The sequence below is a fragment of the Anticarsia gemmatalis genome, chromosome 20 (assembly GCF_050436995.1).
Source record: "Anticarsia gemmatalis isolate Benzon Research Colony breed Stoneville strain chromosome 20, ilAntGemm2 primary, whole genome shotgun sequence".
Lineage (NCBI taxonomy): Eukaryota > Metazoa > Arthropoda > Insecta > Lepidoptera > Erebidae > Anticarsia > Anticarsia gemmatalis.
In genome coordinates, this window is record NC_134764.1 from 7,339,430 (window position 1) to 7,361,117 (window position 21,688).

The 21,688-nt window shown below is 32.6% G+C and overlaps 1 protein-coding gene across 1 annotated transcript in view; it reads right to left on the reverse strand.

The window, feature by feature from the left end:
* Nucleotides 1–21,688, reverse strand: part of LOC142981819 (ras-like protein family member 10B) — an 86,102-nt gene that overhangs the window by 59,358 nt on the left and 5,056 nt on the right. The gene's annotated exons all lie outside the window — the stretch shown is intronic.

Sequence of the window (21,688 nt, forward strand, 5' to 3'; positions counted from 1 at the left end):
TAAAAATAGGATATTTTTAAGAAATAAAATATGACGCCTAGTGATAAAATAACCGGTATAAGTTACGTAATTTTATCATTTTTAGTTTGTTCTTTAAAAAAAAATCTCTAGTTGTTAATTTACGATATGATAACTTTCACTCGTTGCAATCAATTAATCGAGAGCTTTCAATCATTTGAATGACTTAGGAAATAAGTTCCTACGGAACACGCTAGGGGCGCTGATTTGATTTTGATACAAGTTCTCAAAATAGTTACTCATATTTAATAGTTTGTCAAAATCTTATCTAAACATTATGAAATTACTGTTCTGAATTGTTTTAGTCTTGCATTCCATCAATCAGTCACATACACACTTGGATAAACTTTCATCCATTTTCCAAAAGAATCCGAGTTTTTTCCCCTCGAATAAAAAACAAAGTTTTACCATCATCTGTCCACGTCACAGCCATACTTATGGAGTGGCAATGGTATCGAACATTATGCCAATGGGGTGCCTCCACGCTACTGTGTTCCGAATGTGAAAGAAATTTGCTGAGCCGTGAAATGTAAATCTGTCAGTAGGCATTTTCTTTTGGTGAGAATAAATGCAATTTCTGGTAGGTAAGGTAAAATATAGACAGCCGTGAGTGGCAAAAGCATTTATTTTTAGCACAAAATTAGAACCTAAGTTAATAAGGCAAATGATTTTCCGAATATATGCGTGTATTAAAAGTAATTAAGTATCAGATTTTATAAAGTGAAGAATACTACGTATTGAGAGAAACCTTGTGTGAATGGGGTAATGTTAATGCTATCGAGGATATTTCTGCCTCACAAAAATCTTTTTATAAAGCACATTACAAAAAATCGAATCGAACAATTGATTCCTTTCAAACGATACTTAACAAAAAATATAAAACAGTAAATAATACTTTTCTCATAATAATTCACAATCGTCACCTTGAGGTACGTGAGGGGACTACAAATTTTAAGGCATCGGCCACACTAGTGACGGTCTGGTGGTAAAAATTGTGAGTTCTTCGTTCTGCGGTCACTTTGTTGTGTTTTAGGCATACTGTCTTCCAACACTGACTTCGTTGGCGCTCGTCAGCGTATGAATGTAATGTATGATTTTCTATGGGACAGAACTCTTCTGAAGAGAATCCTTAGAACCCCTTTAATCACAAAAAACTATCGACCAAGAACAAAACGACCGCTGCTATCAACAAGAACGGACATTTAACAGAACAGAACAGAAAAAAGAGCAAGCGTGAGTTTCTTGTTATTTCTTCTTACAAACAACCCGTATTTCAAAAAAATATGTGGCTATTTCAAATACTTTGTACAAAATAAAATATAATTTGAATTTGTATTAGAATGCCAGGGCGATGTGTTCGGTCCCTTAGAATAGGACTTGAAAGTTCTATCACGTAATTTTTCATTTCTACTCACACCTTATACTTGAGGATTTCATATTTATGATGTTTGAAAGTTTTCGCTTCAGCGGGCGTCGGAGTTCATTTGACTTGTAAGTGCTTTTTATGAGCGTAATTGATGTGGGTTTTTTTTTCAGAACTAATTCTAATAAAATTGTTTTACACCGGATTTTTATTGAAGTTAAGTGTTATTTCAGTCGCTGACATCTGACGCTGTCTCTCCAGAATCAAAAAGGATACATTTAAAACAATTTCTATCTTTACTGATGACGGAAATCAAATTTTATATAATAGCCCATTATAATATGCTTTCATTTTCTTGGACTCAATAAAAGCAACAGTTCCAAAAATTACAAACATACACACATACGCAAAGTTGTTGCATTCGCATTGATCTATTTTGCCTAACTATTTTTCTGAATAATGGTTATTTCATGTTATTATTTTTAAAAAAAGTTTATTCACCAAAAGAATACATTTCTTTCAGATAAAAAACTTAACTATGTAAAATATTATGAATTATCTTAGTGTTGCTAGTGTAGTCTAAGCCTGTTTTGGAAAAGAAACATTGAAAATCTTTATCTTTGCCTAATAAACCACCTGCCGTACAATAATGTCTTCAGGTACTGCACATAAATAGTGTTGATAGAGGACAGTCGGGTAATAGGCTGTCACGTAACAACGTCGTTAATTAGAGCCTACAGCTGAGCGCTGCTGAGCTCACGATACGTGACCGAGGGTGATAAGAACGCCGTGCTTGAAAGAAAAATGATATATTATTATGATGGTAAACATTTTATATGGGGTGAAAAGCATTTTTTTTTCTATGATATTATTATATATTGTAATATTCTATCTTTATGAAGTACAGGTAGAGAAGCAGCTAAAATGCAAGTGACAGAAGAAATTCAGAAATGTTATCAGCAAATTTCAACGGAATGAAGGAAATTAAAGATTTATTTCATTATATACTTTACGATGTTAGATCTATTTAATAACAAAAACTAGAAACTCCATAATTATTTATTTTTAAAGATTTTACCTCTACAAAAAAATTTAGCCAAATTAATAATATTCTTTATACAGCCCAAAATTTGAGTAACTTTGCTTTGCTAGTTCTTTTCAGGCCAGATTTGTGTGTTCTTCTTGATGAATTAGTAAAACATCCATTACTCACTTTAGAGCATGTCACTTAACCCAGACTAGATAAAATTTTGCGTAGCATTAAGTTTAGCGGCCATATTTTAAGCCTCCAACTAATTTATAAGCTTAAGTACTTAGGTTAAATTTAGGTTATACATGAACCCAACTGCTAGTGATGTAATGGACTCGTTAATTAAAATTAATTAGAACATTTTGGTAAATGAGAGAAATATGAGCACTTTCGTAACCCGATACTTGTAACGGGTTTTACTTTTCAATTAACATTACATATAAATTACTTGAAATCATAATAATGTAATAAGTAATCTAAATTCACATTTGCTGTTTTAATTTCCTTAATTGACCCATTTTTATCAACACAAAAATATTTTTATTATGAGTTGATTTGCTTGAAAAATAACAAACATGTATGTAATACACATTAATTTATCAATCTTTGCAGACTTTCGGTTTTATGATATTAGTAACATACTTTTTTTTTTGTTTTGTGCATGTAGCGCACAAGTTTCGTCATATTCTTTGTAATACCTCACACGTCACAGCTTAAAAAACCTGTAATTTTATTTGTGTAATTAATGACTGGGCACTCAAACCACACTTTAATAAGTTACACTCTAGTCTAGTGGCGTCACTATAATTCTGACGTGTATTGTAGCCATAAACATTACTTGAAGAATAACTTTTAAGTATTTCTCCGTAAGAAAATAAAAAGCACGAAAGAACTAAAAATAAATTCACACATCTCCAACCAACTTAAATTGCACATTTAAAGCTGAACGAAATACGGCTTGGCCATTAAAAGCCCCAACTACCCATTCTGCAAGTGAATGACGATAAAAATAAAATGCACTGACGTAATTGCCTCAGAAGTCCGCATAGACAATGGTGGCGCTTTTGTAGCGTACGGTTTTAATAGAGCTTCTGTCTCTCTTACTGTAGTATATGGAAAAAGGAGAGATTATTTCGAGTGTTGATTTGTTAAAATGCCAACTGTTTATATTTTTCAGTCTTAGCATTATAAAAATGTAAAATTAATTTTATGATTTGAAATCTTTTCACGAAGTCGCCAGTAAGACTTTGTTGAATAATAGTACATATTTGTCCCTAAAATGGCAACTAAGTCAAAAGCAAACAAAAACGCACTTGAAAAAAAAAGGTATGTTCAAATTGAAACTGTTATGTAACATGATAACGACAGTACAAAAAATACAAAAATCCACATCATGTTTCATTTCAAGCAAAGTTTTAAGGCCTTGTCGTGACGCCTAGATGTCGCTAGTGTGCGAAAACATAAAACACCAAACTGCCACTCTTAAGTTTTACGCGCAAAAAGTTATGATAAAAGCCGGCGCGGAGGAATATGTTTTTATGAATAATTTCAACAGGCTACGTGACTCTTTGAACGTGATACATCTGGTGTTATATTTTATTCACATTATGTACTGCATCAGTCTAAGCTACTGTTTTGAATAATACATTTCGAAAATATTGCAGCGAACTTTCGAAATATTCATGACAAGTTTGACACGAAAATATGTGACCGGAGTTTCCTACCACTATTGACTGTCGACAACCTGGTAACTATCAAGAACATGTTAATTAACGACGAACGACTCATAAGCGGCCCTAGCGTATTCTGCAGAAACTATTTTTTCAGGTCATTTTATCAAATGCTCCCTATTTTAATACGATCGGTATTATTTGTACCAAGTGTAAAAATTCGCGCTACTGAAATAAACAAGCATCGAAAAACCTCCTTTCTACACAATACATATTTACAAATCATGCGCGAACAAGGGCTCATTGTCTATATTATTTCAAAGGGAACAGATCGTACTCAAACCAAGGAAGTAATCGGAACATGGCGTAAGAATCCGGAAATTCCCTTTGACGCTACAAGGTCAAGTAGTCGTTACTCTCGCTATGTCTGAATTTTCCTTATAATGTACTCCAAGTAATTTCAGTTGTATCTACATATATCGATTTTGTCTTTATACTTTTGAAATTGCTTTAATAAAGATTAGAGGCTGCGTCTCTTTCTGAAACCAATAATAATCTCCATACTCCTGACTTGTCCCCTTTGATATCGTAAAAAAAAGAAGTAAAGCTTTAGGTTTTCCACGCCGCGCCGGTCCAAAGACTTGCATTTCAGAAAATGAAGAATTTTATCCGAATCTATTAAAATTTTTACATACATATGAAATTTTGTACGTTTATATTATTTAGAATAATAAGAAATACTATATTCTTCTCTTCATATATTTATGTAGCTAAACCGTTTGTACATATTTATACATTTGATATCAAATATTTATAGTTTTCGTTCGTATAATTCTACTTTATGACGTGAAGCCGCCATTAAATTGTAGATCCGATTTTATGGATGGGATTTTCCCGGACTATTTTTATATAAATCATACTATAATCTGTGTTTACTGTTGTGCACATAAAACAATTTTCTTTTACTTTAGTTTTTAGTTATAATTAATATGTTTTATAGGCAAAATGAGTAGGTAATTCAATAGATAGACAGATGGTGGATCCTATCGACAACTGACTGAATAGAGAGATATAAATTGTTCGTGCTAAAAGCTGATCAGCACCCATAGCGTATACAACTACAACTTTAAATAGTTTTTGTGAAATATCACAAGAACTTTACAGAGTTGTAGGTAACTTTATATATATATATGTCACATACACACGTGATAGGACAAAGGGAATTAAATCTAGCCATAGGACTATTAAGCACTAAAACTAAAATCACTAAATAAACTCCACCGAAATTCTACGACTATACTGTATAACAAAATATAAATCCTTTTATTTTAAAATTCATCAGCAATTTAAACCCACAGAGGAGATTCATGACAATAGTTTTACGAAAAATAGCACATTTTAGCTTTAAATTGTCGCTACAAAATGTATAACGTATTTCAAAATGAGTTAAAATTATAAACGAATTCTGAAACTTTGTACAGTATACGTAAAATGTAGATAAATTGTATTCTCTCTCGGTTTTATTGTGATGAAAAGTTGCGATAAAGGTGGCGGTGTAATTATACTAAAATTACATTGTATTTTGAAACAGAGGGGCTTAAGTTAGATCGAATAATTTGTGTACAAAAACAGAAGGCTTTTAATTTTAATTGAATTGTTTCGTATGAAAATAATTGTATATAAGCAATATATTTCAAATCAGATAGGTGTATCCCGACCAATTTTTGGTTACATGTTTTGTTCGCTGATAGGAATTATGGAGAAAATCTGAATGGAAACTGTTTCTTAGAATACGAAATAATAAAAACGCAAAAATTAACATTTAGTTAATGTGCTACCACTTTAAACGATTGACGACTGAGTAACTATCAAGAAAATTTATACAAAAATCTGAAATTTAAACGACAAAATTAAATGCTCGCAACACGATAGGACTAAATGAAGCCGCATTGCAGAAACGTTTTCTTAGTCGTCTTACACGCAGCAATTCTTAAACAAGACTAATAACAAATCACTATTACCACACCCGTTATTTCTTGTAAAACAAAAAAGGTAGGCACGTTGAACGTACTGAACTTTGGGTAAAAAAAATTTTTGAATAAATTTATATCCTGGGTAAGCCGCGGCTTAGTCAAATAGGGCTTTCACGGGTTACAATATAAAGTTTAATGTAATGCGTGTTGAAGAAACATTTTGGATGTATTTTGTTTTAGGGTTGACACCAGTATAAAAAATAGTAAAATATAGTACACTGTAAATTGCGGTCATGTCGTTGGAAAACATTGACAAACTAGAAACTAATGAACACAGCTTTGTACTCCAAAAATCTTTTTTTTTCCACCACTGATTCGTTCCCAAAGAGGACAAAAATAGGAAAATTTTCCACTAGAAAAATATTTTCAAGAGGTCATACGTAAAAAAAATCTTACGTGATTGGGAAAACAAAAGCAGAATACAAGGAAGGAAACAGCTAGTTATTGGTTATACACTGATTCTTACCAGAATACACAATAACTTGAAATTGCCAACCCTAACCCAGATCACGCACTGAAGCACCTACTTACTTTGATGTAGTATTTACAAAAAAGGGTTGCCACAAAATATATTCAGACACCAGGTGCGCTCTAGAAAAGGCAATCGGGCGCTTACACTAAGTTATTGTGGCTCTACGGTTCGTTTGCCTTTGCCTCAAACTTTATTAAAAAGTTTCAGCTGAAGCGTATTGATGGAACTTTGTAATTCAGTTTTGATACTTTCAGATGACAGCTGCTTGATAAATTTGTTTGTTCCTAGATATTTTTAGGTTGTTTTGTGATAAAGTTAAGCACACTGTTTACTTACTAAATCAACAATAATTTGTTACCTAACAGAAATAAACACAAAACTAAACCGTGTCAAAAAATCTGCAATATGATGAATGGAAAATGTTGGAAACGTACGACAAAAAGTATTAAAACAAAAACATGTAGGCTCACTAAACATATTCTTTTTTATCTGTTTCAAAACTTTTATTATCAAATACCAATAAATATTCCCGTACATACATAAAAGCACATAACACTGGCCAACACGAAAAACCACTATCATAAAAAAAATAAAACGCGCGCCAGATGTGCAATCGAACCAAAATGGCGAACAAAAGGCAGGCAAACGTAGTGAGCGTTCAGCCTATCAATAAAAAAATATTAATGGCCGAACTGTGAGAGTAAAGCAAATGCACCAGCATTTTTCAATTTACTGCAAGCGTAGAGCAAACGTTTTAGGCAACCCAATCAATTTCGAATATTGTGAAGTGGTGCATGAAATATTGATGGAGAAAATATAATTATGTTGATACTTAGTCATTCTGAGTATTGAAAGCTTGCATAATAAAAAATAAAACTGTTATTGCTGTTACATTCCTAGTATTCTCTCAGAATTGTAATAATTTAGTATAGTTATATTTTCTTTTACATACATTTCAAATATTAAAGCATTTCGCCGTTTAAGTGTTATCACCATTTTAGTCACTTTTAGCAAATTTTCAGGAGAGATAAATATCATTTTCGTCTTTCGATTATCTAGGCAATGACATCAAAATTGCCAAAAAAATACTTACGTGGTGATAAAACTTAAACGACGTTTTGTAACTAATTCTATCTTTATAAAGACACGGCGAGAACGTCAAAGCCAACATCAGCTTGTTTAAACCTACTACAAAGATCTATTTCAGTTCTTCTATGCCTATAGTAATATCGTCTCTTAAGATTCTTGCCCAGTGTGTGACCCTGACTTATCCATATTTTCAATTTACTGTTACTTCGGCTGTATAGGCTAGACAAAGTTATTGCTTATTTTATCGGCAACCTCGTCTAGCTTCATATAATTTAATTTACCATTTGCGGTTGGAAAATGTTATTACAGAAGTATTCTCTACAAATTTAAATGCCGCAAACCATTTTCCCAGTTTTAGTAAATTAATAATTTATTTTGTTTTGGTATGTTAGTAGTTAAGTTATGTACAGAGTGGCACCAATTTTATTAAAATTTATTGTACAAAATTATAATCTTTTTACAAACCATGTAGATATTTGTAAGTTATTGTGTTAGGTAAAATTGGTAGTGGTTCTTTACAAATTCAATGAATTATAATAATAGAAAAAAATGTAGAAAAAAAGAACTAAGCGATGAAATAGAGTGGCCGGGAGTTTTTTGCTAACTCTTCTTGTCCATAGAAAACAGATTCTCATCGGTCCTAACTGGCGGTAAATTTACTAACTGGATGTTTCACAATCATAAGTATCTGTATTAGATCTAAGTTAATAGATCTAGTTCGATTTATTTTTAGAAGAAGACGAAAAAAATGAGGCCGTTAAATAAAATATTTATACATAGATATCCTATTTAAATACATTTCATATTTATACATGAAGCTCCAGTCTGTATGCAAATGTATACACTTTTACATTCGTCTAGACGGGGAGTAGTAAATAGACACTGAGTGGCTGAAATTTCAGTAACAGCTGGTTTACAGTAACAGGGACACAGACTGTTCACTTAAGTAGAGCTTCGGCTAAATTGTTAGGACATCTGCATTCACGAAATTGTTAGCGTTTGCGTTACAGTTTGAATCTTTGAGTAAATTTTAATATAACCTTGTTATATCGTGTTTCAGATGGTGGTGGATTTTACTTGATGTTAATATACATATTACTTTAAGGTTTTCAATTCTTCTTCTTCTGCTTATCGTATGGTTAGTGGTCAACCTAGTGTCAAAGAAGTTCAAGCCGCCCGAAAGGCCTTTGACATGGCTAAACGACTGCTATCTTAGTAGACAACAACCGGGACCGACTTTTTTTACGTGCCCTCCGAAGCACGGAGACGAACAGCTCAAATACCACTATGCGGTCACCCATCTATAGAGTGACCGTGCCAACGGTTGCTTCACCCACAGATCGTTGTCAGACCGGTGAGCGCAACTGGCTATGGGCGCCTCAAAGTTGTACGTTTTGTACACAGAGTTCTAAAAAGGGACTTATTTGTGATAGTATAATTGACCAGTTCTATATTTTTTTATAAAATCACTTAAAGTGGCGATTCCTTTTCAATACCCGACGTTTCGGCCAGCTAACAACGGACTTGATCTTATGACAGCTAGCATACTAAGCTGCAAAATAACATACAAAATGTTAAGTATATTTTCTTAATGTCTTAAAACTTATTGGCAATCGATTTTAAGCGTTCAGCAATAAACTAAAATCTACCTCAAAACTTTGCCAGAATTTGACTCTATTAGTAGTATCAAATGGCCAATATTTTCTCGATAAATTATCTAAGTGTGATCGTGCCATAAAAATACCACAAAATGGCGGGAAGTTATGAACTCGCTGAGGAAATTACAAAGATTTTTTAATTTCCTGTTTCAGTAACACGATAAAGACCTTTCTTGCGAATTAAATGGCGGGTACACGAATATAATAAAATGTTCGGGGTCATTAACGTGTTTATAAGAAATAATATAATAATAAGAAAGTGGATAATAAGATATTTTTTAAGTTTTTCATGATATCCGTAGTGCAAAAATAAAACGAAGTAGTGCCAACGAAGGTCGGGGGTTTGATCACCACATTGAATGAAATTGAAAAATGTTTGAGTCGCAAATATAGTTATAAATGTATTTTGAGTTATTAGTACATACTTATTACTCATCTGTACAAAGGTGCTTTCGTGAAATTTGCCTTGGTGGAAAAGAAGTGTTATGTAAGGAACAATAAAAAGAGCAGCCAAAATTTCAAGTTTTTTTTAAGATTCCGGAAATCTGCCAAACCGCACTATCATAATCATTAAATTTTATTTGTCTATCCCAACTTGACCTCATTCTACGTTATTCGGATAATAATCTTAATATACTACTTCATCTATCATAAAAATTGGCAAAATTTCTGCTTAAAAAATAGCCTGAACAGCAAAAAATTGCTATATTTTACTTAAAAAATTGCATTTACAGCAATATAATGTTACATTTCTACTTAAAAAATAGCTTTTTCACCAAAAAAAATGCTATATTTTCGCTTAAAAAATTGCTTTAAAAAGCAAACAAATCGAAAATACGAATAGCAGCCAAATTAAAAAGATATGTTGGCAAAGAAATTTCAATTTGCAATGGCCAAAAGTTGGCAGAGAAGCCGAATTTTTAGATTCTTTGAGATTGGCCAATACTTTGTACCTAGATTTAGTTTGAAGGTAGCATTAAATTCTTGTTAGCGAATTGCATTTTTGGCACAGCAGACTCTGAATCGGGAATTTTCTAGAAATCTGTTTCACATTATCTACGAACTAAGTTCATTATTTAGCTATATTATTGTAGATCTGGAACAAATGTTTTTGCTTATTAATTGATAATGATGTTCAATTTATCTACTGAAACTGGGCTTCTTTGAAAAAGGTTTCTTAATTTTCGTGTACTGAATTAAAGTAAATCAATGAAATCAGACGTACTTAATCAAGAGTATCTTATTTTGTATTTAACTTCAACTACAAAAATATTCATAATACTACCAACATCTTCATTCATTAGTACACCGATACATCAAATCTTCGCAAAGATACACCCGTTATTCTCGTTTCCAATCCCAATAAATAATCTCAAGTTCCTTGAGTAACTACACAAACAATAAGTCATCTTTTAATCTAAAGTGTTCTTATAAATCTCTGTAGGTAGAAGCCATCAATATTTCTCAGTAGCTTGTTATCGGAAACTCGCCAACTGTTACTGTCTCCTTGGGCGACAAAACGCAAACTTTTAATAACTTCCACTGACTACAGACTTGGTAAACAATTGGAAATTAATTGTAAGAACTTGGCAACACTCCCCAACTCTCTGTTTATTTGTCGGCTTTTGTTAAAAACTGGCAACTTTGATGAATGGCAAGGTTCAATGGAACCTTGTTTAGGAGTTTGTTTAAAGGTTACTTTGAGATGTTGAATCAAAATACTTTTGTTAAATACGTAATTATGATGATACTGTTTGGTAAACAAGAAATAATAGTAGAAGCCTAACTAATTTAAACTATTGATATTAATTTTAATACGGTATCTACGTCACGCCTTCGTCCCGTAGGGGTAAGCAAAGACCAAAGAACGCCACTAGGTAAGTATGAGGGGTATTTGTATGTATGCACAAATGTGTCTATGTTGGGTCACATTCTTACATAATATGGCAAAATATAGATGACCGAAACGTCAAGCAAACCAAGGTATAATGCTCAATCGTGTTAAAACCAGTTCAGATAAGATCTAAACACACACGTACTCTGGTGTCCCAGCTGGCTTGTACTAACCATTATAATTTGAACTTATTATTAATATAGAAACCAATTTTTACTATTCATGATTAAATATTAAATACAACCTTTTTATTTTAAAGCTTCAGAAACGCCAGTTGCATTGCTAGTTTCAACTTCTTTTCACTAGTTAAATACTTTAAAAGCATAATTATTTGTTTAATTTAATTCCATCTTATATAGTGAGAGGAATAAAATCCAATTTCTTGTATAAAATAAAGTAGAGCAACAGCGAATTATTCGCTTTCAATATTTTCATAGAAACTTGGAAAGGAAGGTTTCTCTTTGAAGCTTATTCTAGTACACGTCTTTTAGAATAAGTGTGCAGTAGAAGGCTTGAATCTTTTGAAAGAACATTTATTATACAATATTATAAGTGTGAACTGCTTCTGTGGCGTGGACGGAAGTGTCGAGTGCTGATCATGAGGAAAAATATGTATCTATCAAGCTTGTTACGCTACTCGTTTTACAGATGTAAGATATAAGAATTTAAGTAAAATCTCACTTAAAACATTATATAAAAAAATAGGCAAGCTTAGATGAAGTTGCTTGTTAATCTCGTAATAGAACAACAAACAACAAAGTTGAGTCAAGTTCCTTGAAATTGCTAGATTATTATATTTTTTCTTATCTTTATGCAGGTCAACGATGCGATCATACGATATTCTTTAAAGTTCTGAAGAATATTTATGAAGTTTCTCTAGCAACAAAGACAGGGTTATATTTATTATATAACCATATATATTTTACGCATTATAGCATATTTTACGTTACCAAAACTCCTCTACCAGTAAAAGATGGTCCCATAAAAACACGACAACTCGACAAAACAGTTTGCCGCGTCATGAAATCTTAAACCCTATCAAAGAGTGTAAATTGCCGACGTTTTCTACAAAACAACAGTCATAAATTACAAACACATACACAGGCCTAATAAATCGTTACCACTACATACAAAAAGTTTTCTGTTAACGAAAAAAAATAAAAACGCGTTTCCCAAGTTCCTTATTCAATTTTGAAGAGCAACATTCGCGCGCTTATTAATGTACTTTGTACAAAACTTTTTACTTAGGCCTCTTGCCAGAGTAAAAAATGTTTTAGTTGTTTCTTGCCACAAATATATTTTTGTTTTTTTTTTTCTCTACCGTAGTACTCTGAGGAAGTAGCATTTATATTTTGCTGTATTTGTCTTCAAAATTATTAAGTCCTGTACATACATGCATTATATCATGTCTGTTACCTCCAGGTGTAGCCACCCGCGTTTGGCCATTAACATTGTTAGTTCCATGTAATAGGGCACGAGTCTATTGGCATTTACTGGGCATTCTACCAAACTCCGGGCTATGAAGAGTTATTTTTATATAAATTAGAAAACATTAAACGTACTTTGCCCGACCCGAGAATCGCACCCAAAACCTCATGATCAGCAGCATGCACTACCAACCGCGCCGAGGCAATAATTATTAAGTTTAATTGAAATAAATATTTCACCATCAGGTTTCGCTTGACAGACAACTAGTTTTTTAAGACACTGTACAAAAAAATTATCAAAGTACAATCAATTCATTATTTGGCTGTCCCAGAAATCTTTCCACGTGAACGAAGTCGCCGGTAAAAGGTAGTATATTATGTAGTAACTAAAAGAGTTGTATTCTTTTGACACCTCCTACATAAAAACCTTTTTGCTTTATTCCAGCTTTTAATTTTTACTTAATTACGGTGAAGTGTTTAGGTTTTTTTCATCCCTTTTTATGGACTGAGGTTTAAATTGAGAAGGTTTTTAGCCTGTGAATTTGCTAGTCTAGACCTTTAATGTTTGGGCAACCCTTTTACAGCCAATTTTTTCTTGTATAACGTAGAAACTGATTTGATTTAGCACGGAGTAAAATTGGTCAAAATAATGTTTTCTGGATGAATTAAATTATTATTTTTCTAATGTACGATTAATATTTATTGATATTACTTTTGATGAATAATCCAATAATTCACATATGTTTAACATTCCCACGCAAACCAATATAATACCAAGAAAATTGTTTGACTGAAGACAAAATATACGTGAGTTCTTAGAAAATAATCGGAATGTGGAAAAACAGTCTCTTCACTGTATTAAATTAACCTTTGATAGAGTTCGATTGAAGATACTCAATAAAAATACATTTCGTCGATATTTGAGGCTGTTCCCAACAAAATAGAATTACAGAAAAATACAAGTTTCAATTACTAGCCCACTTTTAAACTTACTTTTGCTATAATTTAAATGTCGCAAGACTATTTTCAAATACTTATTAGAGTAAGTAATTGCTACGAGACAAATACATAAATAATAACACTAGCTGACCCGGCAAACGTTGTTTTGCCATATAAATCAAAATAAAAAAAATGGTGTCACTTAAGAGTACGAAAAATAGATGTTGGTCGATTCTCAGACCTACTCAATATGCTCACAAAATTTCATCAAAATCGGTCGAGCCGTTACGGAGGAGTATGGCAACGAAAACTGTGACGCGAGAATTTTATAATTATATTAGATTTACAACTGGGGGCTTAACATAGCAGATAAATAGATGGGTAGACTGATATATCATCTACGAAAGCCTCATTTCATTTCAAAGTACAAACCTAGAAGTGAGTAAATAAAACCTTACAATGCCAAAAATCACTTCAAATAACAGTTCCATTTGACTCCGAACTAACACGAAACCATTACTTCGAAAATTCTCGAGCAACACACACAACATTATATTGCTAAGAAGAAACCCTCAGGCGCCACTGTGACTCGCACATTTTGGCTGCCATCCAACAAATATCCTACAGCCGAACAACTTAGAATAGAGCCTTGTTTGCAAGCTTCGTGGATTGCGGAGGTATACAACAATCAAAATGTATAATTAGTGGCTTATACAGCTAACGGTAGTCTGTTTATACAGCTATTTATTTTCCGAATTACACAGTTAAATCGATCAATTAATCATAAATATTTAAAAAACTCTTCTGTTACTGAGTGACTGACTGACAGATAAACAATTTATAACCGAAACTACTGAACGTAGAAAATTGATTTCTGGTATGAAGATTCCTTAGGAAGTGTAACAGTCGTTAAGCCCTGTTAAAGGCCTGTCGGGCGGCTTGAACAACTTTGATACTAGGTTGATCACTAACCATACGATAAGAAGACAGTTTTGAGGAGCATTAATAGAGGATTTTTGGATATTTTCCCCGAAGGAGATGGAATTTCTCGGAAAACTAGTTAATTATAATCTAGATAGGATACATGCCAAGGTTCTCTACTAAGTTGTAGCGCTATTATAGTCTTACCTACCCATACTACGTAGGTATTACTCCCATAATACTCGTATAGAGATTTTGTATTCTACTAAAATGAATTCGCAAACCGATCGTAAAAGTTAAATATGTAGTTCCAGTTATAAGGTGGTGTTGAAAGGAAGGTATAAGGTTTTAGTATGTTGTCGTTATTGTTAGATCCACATTTTGGTTAATATTTTAGTTTTATTGTATTTTGTATTATTTAAGTTATCGAAGGATGATAAGATAAATTATATTAGGTAAATAAGTATGGTTAAGTTTTGCAGTGAGCCAAATCTCATCGCTTTTTTTGCACTAAAATATCAGTTTTTTTTGCGATTATTTATTAAGCATATTTTCTCCATATTATCACGATATCTAATTTTGTTTCTGAATAATCAACCGTCTATATTTTCATTAAGGTATCGGCATCATTCATTTTCAAATAGTCAAATACCATTTCTATTTCCCTTTTTTGAATACTTTCCTTTAATCTTTATTCACAATAAAAAAAATACTAAGTTTTGTATTTAAAACCAAAGAAAACAGTTTAATTAATAAACATCACCCTTCACATTTAGCGAGACTTTAATTAAAATCAACACAGCTACGAACAGAGCCTTCTGTAGCCTTCTGGAGCCGTGCAATAAATTGTGAAAGTACACGATTTGTGACAACAAAACATTGAACAAATTAACTCCGCCCCTGTCTGTTACAGACGCCTTTATTAGATTGATAGACGTGACTGAGATAATACTTTAGGCGCAAGGAAGACGAAGATGTATCTTAAGATTACTAAGACGCTTTTACACTGCAAGATACCAGGTAAAGCGCAAAAGTACGTATGCACATCTTCGGTACATAAATTCGATAAATTTATTATTCCATGCCGATATGGCACGTTAACTGGCTACCTGCTATTATGGGCTTTTTTGACAGAATCAGGACAATCAATCTAAGACTTTCGATCAATGGATATTAAAACGAAAAAAATCTTGATGGGCAGCAACGGCTATGTACAAATTCAACTAAAGACAAGTATCTACTAAGTAAGTATATACTAGACTATTCTTCTCTTTCTGAATCATCTAACTATATTTTAATCGAAATTTCCCTTCAATCTATACTAATATTATAAAGCTGAAGAGTTTGTTTGTTTGTTTGTTTGAACGCGCTAATCTCAGAAACTACTGGTCCGATTTGAAAAATTATTTTAGTGTTAGATAGCCCATTTATCGAGGAAGGCTATAGGCTATATATCATCACGCTATGACCAATAGGAGCAGAGTGCCAGTAAAAAATGTTACAAAAACGGGGAACATTTTTGACCCATTCTCTCTTATGTGACGCAAGCGAAGTTGCGCGGGTCAGCTAGTGGAAAATAACAATACCATAACAAGTTTCTAAAACTGTATCTATTACACCGTCTCAATTTCAGTCAAAATAATTCAAGCCTTGTGATTAAATATTCTATTTCAGAAATCAATTTAGAAGCGAATGATGATCCTTTGAAAAGCCTGTAAAAGACAATGATCCCTTTGTGTTTAATGGTACAAATTACCATAGCTCTTGTTACAATATCTCTTTGAAATACCTTTACAGAATGGCCGGTTGACAGGACGGACTTAATTTTGTACTTACCCTGCTTTAAAGAGACAAAGGATTGACGTGACAGTAGAAGGACTGAGTCATGGGGTTTAAGGAAAGCTTATGGGGTAAAGACATGCAGAATAAAAAACAAGTTACGGTGTGTTTTTCCATAATCTCTACCTACTCTGTTATTTGTAGAGTGTTTGGCCAGAAACATCCAAATCACTTACGAGTATTAAAATTTTACTATAATAATTTATTGGCAAAAAATGACTAAAGAATAACATTAAATATGTATTACTGTAATCATCGTTGAAACTGAAGGAAGAACCGTACGTTATGTAATACTGATAGTAGTTTCGAGCTCATGTCTGCGAGTACCTAATGTTTTATTTTTATACATGATTTGTTTGATTGTTAGAAGATAACCAATACAAAACATTGGTGCCTATAGCAAATAGTATGCAAGATGATACAGAAAGCACCTGTCAACTAAACATTGTGTCACGAAAACACATAATAATATCCCTCGTAGCCTATAGACAAGCATACATGCATTTACAAAATAACATAAAGATAAAAATATAAAAATCTTACACAACTCGAAAGTATCAATACTCTTATTCCAAACTTACACAGTTACACCTCAATTTTCTCACTCGAAAATACTCTATCTCGAACAAACAGTGTTGTCAGAATAAAATACTCTATTTCAACTATCTGGACGGCTTCCAAGTGAAATTCGTTCGACTGCCGGCGACGGGGCGGCGCCTGTACTAACATAGCCTTAGGGAACGATGTTAGGGACGTAGTTTATTTGCGAGTAATAACCGTTTGTATACAAAGTACTTAGATAACTGTCTACAAGTCCTGTTTACAGGAATAGAGACAGGGTTGGGTGTAATAGTTTGTACGGTTTTTTGTTCAAAATATATACCAATTGTTTAAACATAGTATTGTATAGAAATTCGTTAGTAAAGGAATATGTTACATGTTAATTGAATATGAAAAGAAAAGTTCTATAAAATGTCTGTTTTTATTATTAACCTACGACATCACTACATAGTATAAAACAAAGTCGCCCATTTTGTCTGTAGTCCCTTCGTATGCATAAAACTTTAAAACTACGCAACGGATTTTGATGCGGTTTTCACTAATAGAAAGAGTATTTTCTCCGACAGGTTTTTATATATAATTGAAATACATTGAAACTATATTAGCTGAGTTATAGCGATTTATGTCCAAGAAGTCAGAAAAAAAATCTAATTGAAGATTGCATTTGTGCGTGCGCCGCTTATACCGTTGGATACAAGTAAGAACAATGTATAGCAAAAACATTGGTCTTTATTAGTTCTACAAAAAAGTCCGCGATGACATATATCCAGCTTTTTTATTTAAGTCACAAAAACTACTTTTCTGTATTAAAAAAAACATTTAATTCGTTGGGTGATGTTTAACTGGTGATATAACCAATAATACATATATCCTTATCAAAATAAGTAAGTTCATCATCACGAGCATTTAATTTAGATTATTTTTGCAGTTTACAGTGTGTTATTTAGACATATAGTTTAGGAGATATCACGATATTAGTATTGCGGCACGGTACGGGCCGGCCGCGGCGGCGGGGGAGAAACGCGGTTAAGGGAAAGAGAAGTTATTGTGAATTGAAAATTAGTATCCAATATGTGTTGGTGCGTTGACTGTATTTGTCGAAGTAGCGGGATACACGCAAACGAAGTTGCGCGGGTCAGCTAGTCTATAATAATAAAGTAATTTCTGAAACGTATTACATACGTTTTGTTTTCATAAAATCTTTCACGATATAAGAGATATCCGCTAATATAACTAGGTATTATGTTTACATACATACACAAAATCACGCTTTAATTGGCGTTTTGTAACGAGAGAATATGGTGATATAATATATTTTATTTATAGCAATGATACCCCTTATTTACTGTATATTTTGTAGAAGAATAGTTTTCTGAAGTCACACTGGCGTTAATCCCGAATTATTTTTCTCCACATTAATCTTTCACGAGACCATTTCGAAAAGCTCATATCCAGACTGTTGTTCAAATCAACTAGGACCATAAATCATAGAGTTACATACAAAGTACCGCGTGTATTTTTTCATTAATCTTGAGTTTTGATAGTTTACGGTACGAATTCGTCGTATAATGTCAGACTTATAAAATAAAACGTCCAAATATTTCACGTATTTCATATTTGAGTGTAGTAATTAAATATCAATGATATTATCAAACTAATCCCTATAATATATATTAGGTATAACACGATAACTCTCGGTAAGACTGGTTGTCAGACTTTCAAACTTCCAACCACTGGTAACGACATCAAAAATCTTTGAAAATTACAGTCGCGACCCACAATTTCACGTGCCTTCCGAAACACGGAGGAACTCGGAATGTATAATACCTATAAATAAATTTAACTCACTGCTGGGCAAGGGTCTCCTCCCGGTATAAAGGAGGGGTTAGGCCTCGAGTCCACCGCTCTGGCCAAATGCGGGTTTGGGACCTAATCCACGTAATTTTTTTCAAAAATTGCTACTGTGTGAAATATGACACAAAAACGCGTTTGATAGATTATGATATACATTGTCATCAGTTTTTATGAGTGCGTTATCTGCTAACGAGTGACGTCGTTTGGCCAGACTGATGAGCCGTTTATGACGCTACCTGTTATATGAGATCTATGAATGTGGGAGAAATGGGCTCTGAAAGGCTTAATTTTAATGCCTGGTTATAGAATAAAGTATATCAGTTAGGGGTAGCTTTGCTGTGAACAAAGTGATTCAGAGTAATTATTTAAGAATCTATTGTTCCTACTTTTGTTGATCATTATTTGCTAATCTACCTCGTAAACACTTTAAAATAGACTATGTCTACAATACAAACTGAATAACACAGTTGTATACACTTATTATTTAAATGATGTCAAGTTTTTTAATACAAATAGTAATATTAGGTTGGGGAAAAAGTCTTTTCGCATTATAGTATGTATGAACTTGTAATAAAATCTCTTTTGCTTCAAGAATCACAAATGAGTACACGGCTCATTAGGTTTCTTTCAGTAAGCTCGTGAGGTACTCAAATATCGAGCTTTGTGTATAGAGAAAAGATTTTATTACAAGTTATAATACTATAATGCAAAAATACTTTTTTCCTGACCTAAATGTATTACTAGAAGTGGAATAATACTTATTGATAACGCCGGACCCTTGCCATTGTATTTTTAGTGTTCTTGAAATTAAGCTGACATACCTTATTCGTAACCAAATGTAACAAACGCAATTTCTTACTTCTAAGTAAATATTTTGTTGTTATCTCTTCGAAATAAGGTAAGTAGCGTAAAATCGGCAAAAATATACCCCGTATTTCTGATTACAAAAACAATATCATATTATTATCTAACCAGTATCATGTTACACTAAACAAGCCTCATTTAACGAACACAACACAATAATTAACTTAATTAGCTTGTTTCATTTCACTGGAAAATTTACGATTTATACAACATTAATATTAATGAGATAGACTGTAAAAAATAACTATTATTTTTTATCATAAATTAAATTCACAAACTCACTTGTCATAGTTTATAGTTTACTTGCGAAACCTCAAATCCGGTGCAGCCAAATATGTTTGTTTACGTGTTTTGGTTTCTGTATATGGTAACTAAGAAGTTTAGACTGTTAATTATTATGTAGGATCTCAATATAAAGTATAATATACGAGCATAGTTAATGATCGATCAAGAGCCCCAGTTATTTAACAACATTAAAAACTCTTTACTCAGGGTCTGTTGTATTGTCAAATACTAGGACCGCTATGTTTACGCCACCCATCAGTAAAATGTCCGCGCTCAAAATTGCTAAACGTCACGACCGTTTTTACACCGTCACCATAAAATCCTTTGCCAATCTCAGCCAAGCTTCATATTTAAGCGTTTAATCTAAATTCACCGCAAACCAAACCTAATTACTGAGCTTATTCACAAAACAGATTCTATTTCACGTATGAATAAAGCCTTCGTTTTCATTCAACATACAAGCCGAAAGACCCGCCTCTTTAAGATTTCATTTAAATTAAAATTGTATGGCTTAGAAGTGGTTTAATTCCAACGGTTGGATTATACATGTCGTTTTAGACCACATGGTAGATACGGAAGTTGTAAATGTAATTTCTGTGTTTTAAAACTTGTGGTGGAGAGATAAATGTGTTTAATATGAGTAATAACTACATACTGATTGAATAGGGCCTAAAAGATCTTAAGAATGTATCAATAAGAAAAATTGCTTTTACATAATTATGAATAAATAAAATGTCAATGTTAAAATTTATATTAATACGACACATTACCTGAGAAGCAAACAAAATAGTTTCCCCGTTAATTTCAGAACGTTTTTCACCTAACACCTTTTATACGTACTATAATTACGATATTTAAATGCCTGTAGATCTAAGTTAAATGTTTCCTGCTTATTTTTAACCAAGAAAATCGATATTGACTTAGCAAGAAACTCAACACATTTTCCAAATATCATTTCCAAATAAAATATAATCAGTAGCCAAGCAATTGGCGACGTAATAATTCATAGCAGTTACCGCGGGGAAATCAAAAATAAAAAGTATCCATGATTTCCTTCGAGAGTTCCAAGTTAAAAGTGCTACGACATTTAATAGTTCGCGTAGAACTTAGAGGTTGCTACGACTTTAAGAAAAAAATTCACATAAACACATTCATCTCTTTCTTATCTTGCAGTTTTCATCGAATAAGAGTTTAAAGTTTTGTTCCTGTCTAAATAAAGTAGTGCTAACGTTGCCAAAATAATTTGGCATTGTCTACCACACTTTTGCAATATGCTTTGCTTATTTCAAAAAACGACCGCGTCTTTGGTAGAAGATAAATAGATCTTGGATAGCGTTTTAAAAAGTTACTGCCTAATTCAGTATCAAATTCAGTCAGTACCTGACATTATAAAGGAATGAACGCATTTGCACTCTACCCTGTTGTCTTGACATTTTGGCTCTAATTTCGCTGGCAAAAAAACACAGGTAAAATGCATGATTTTTGTTAGTAATCATGTAACATAAAATATTAGAGAATAGTATTTCATCGCCATAAATAATTTGTATGCTTGCACAAAATATACCGTATAAAATCTGTATTACAATATTCAGTCATATACCTAAACGTGTATAACACAATACAGAATACCGATGACGTCACAAGTTGCAGTCTAAATTTTGACATGAATCAGAGAGAAATTTTGGCATTAATCACAGGAGCACCTACAAACTCTCAAAAGGCACAACTTTACCTATAAACGTTCAAAGTAATAAACACTGAATAAAGCATG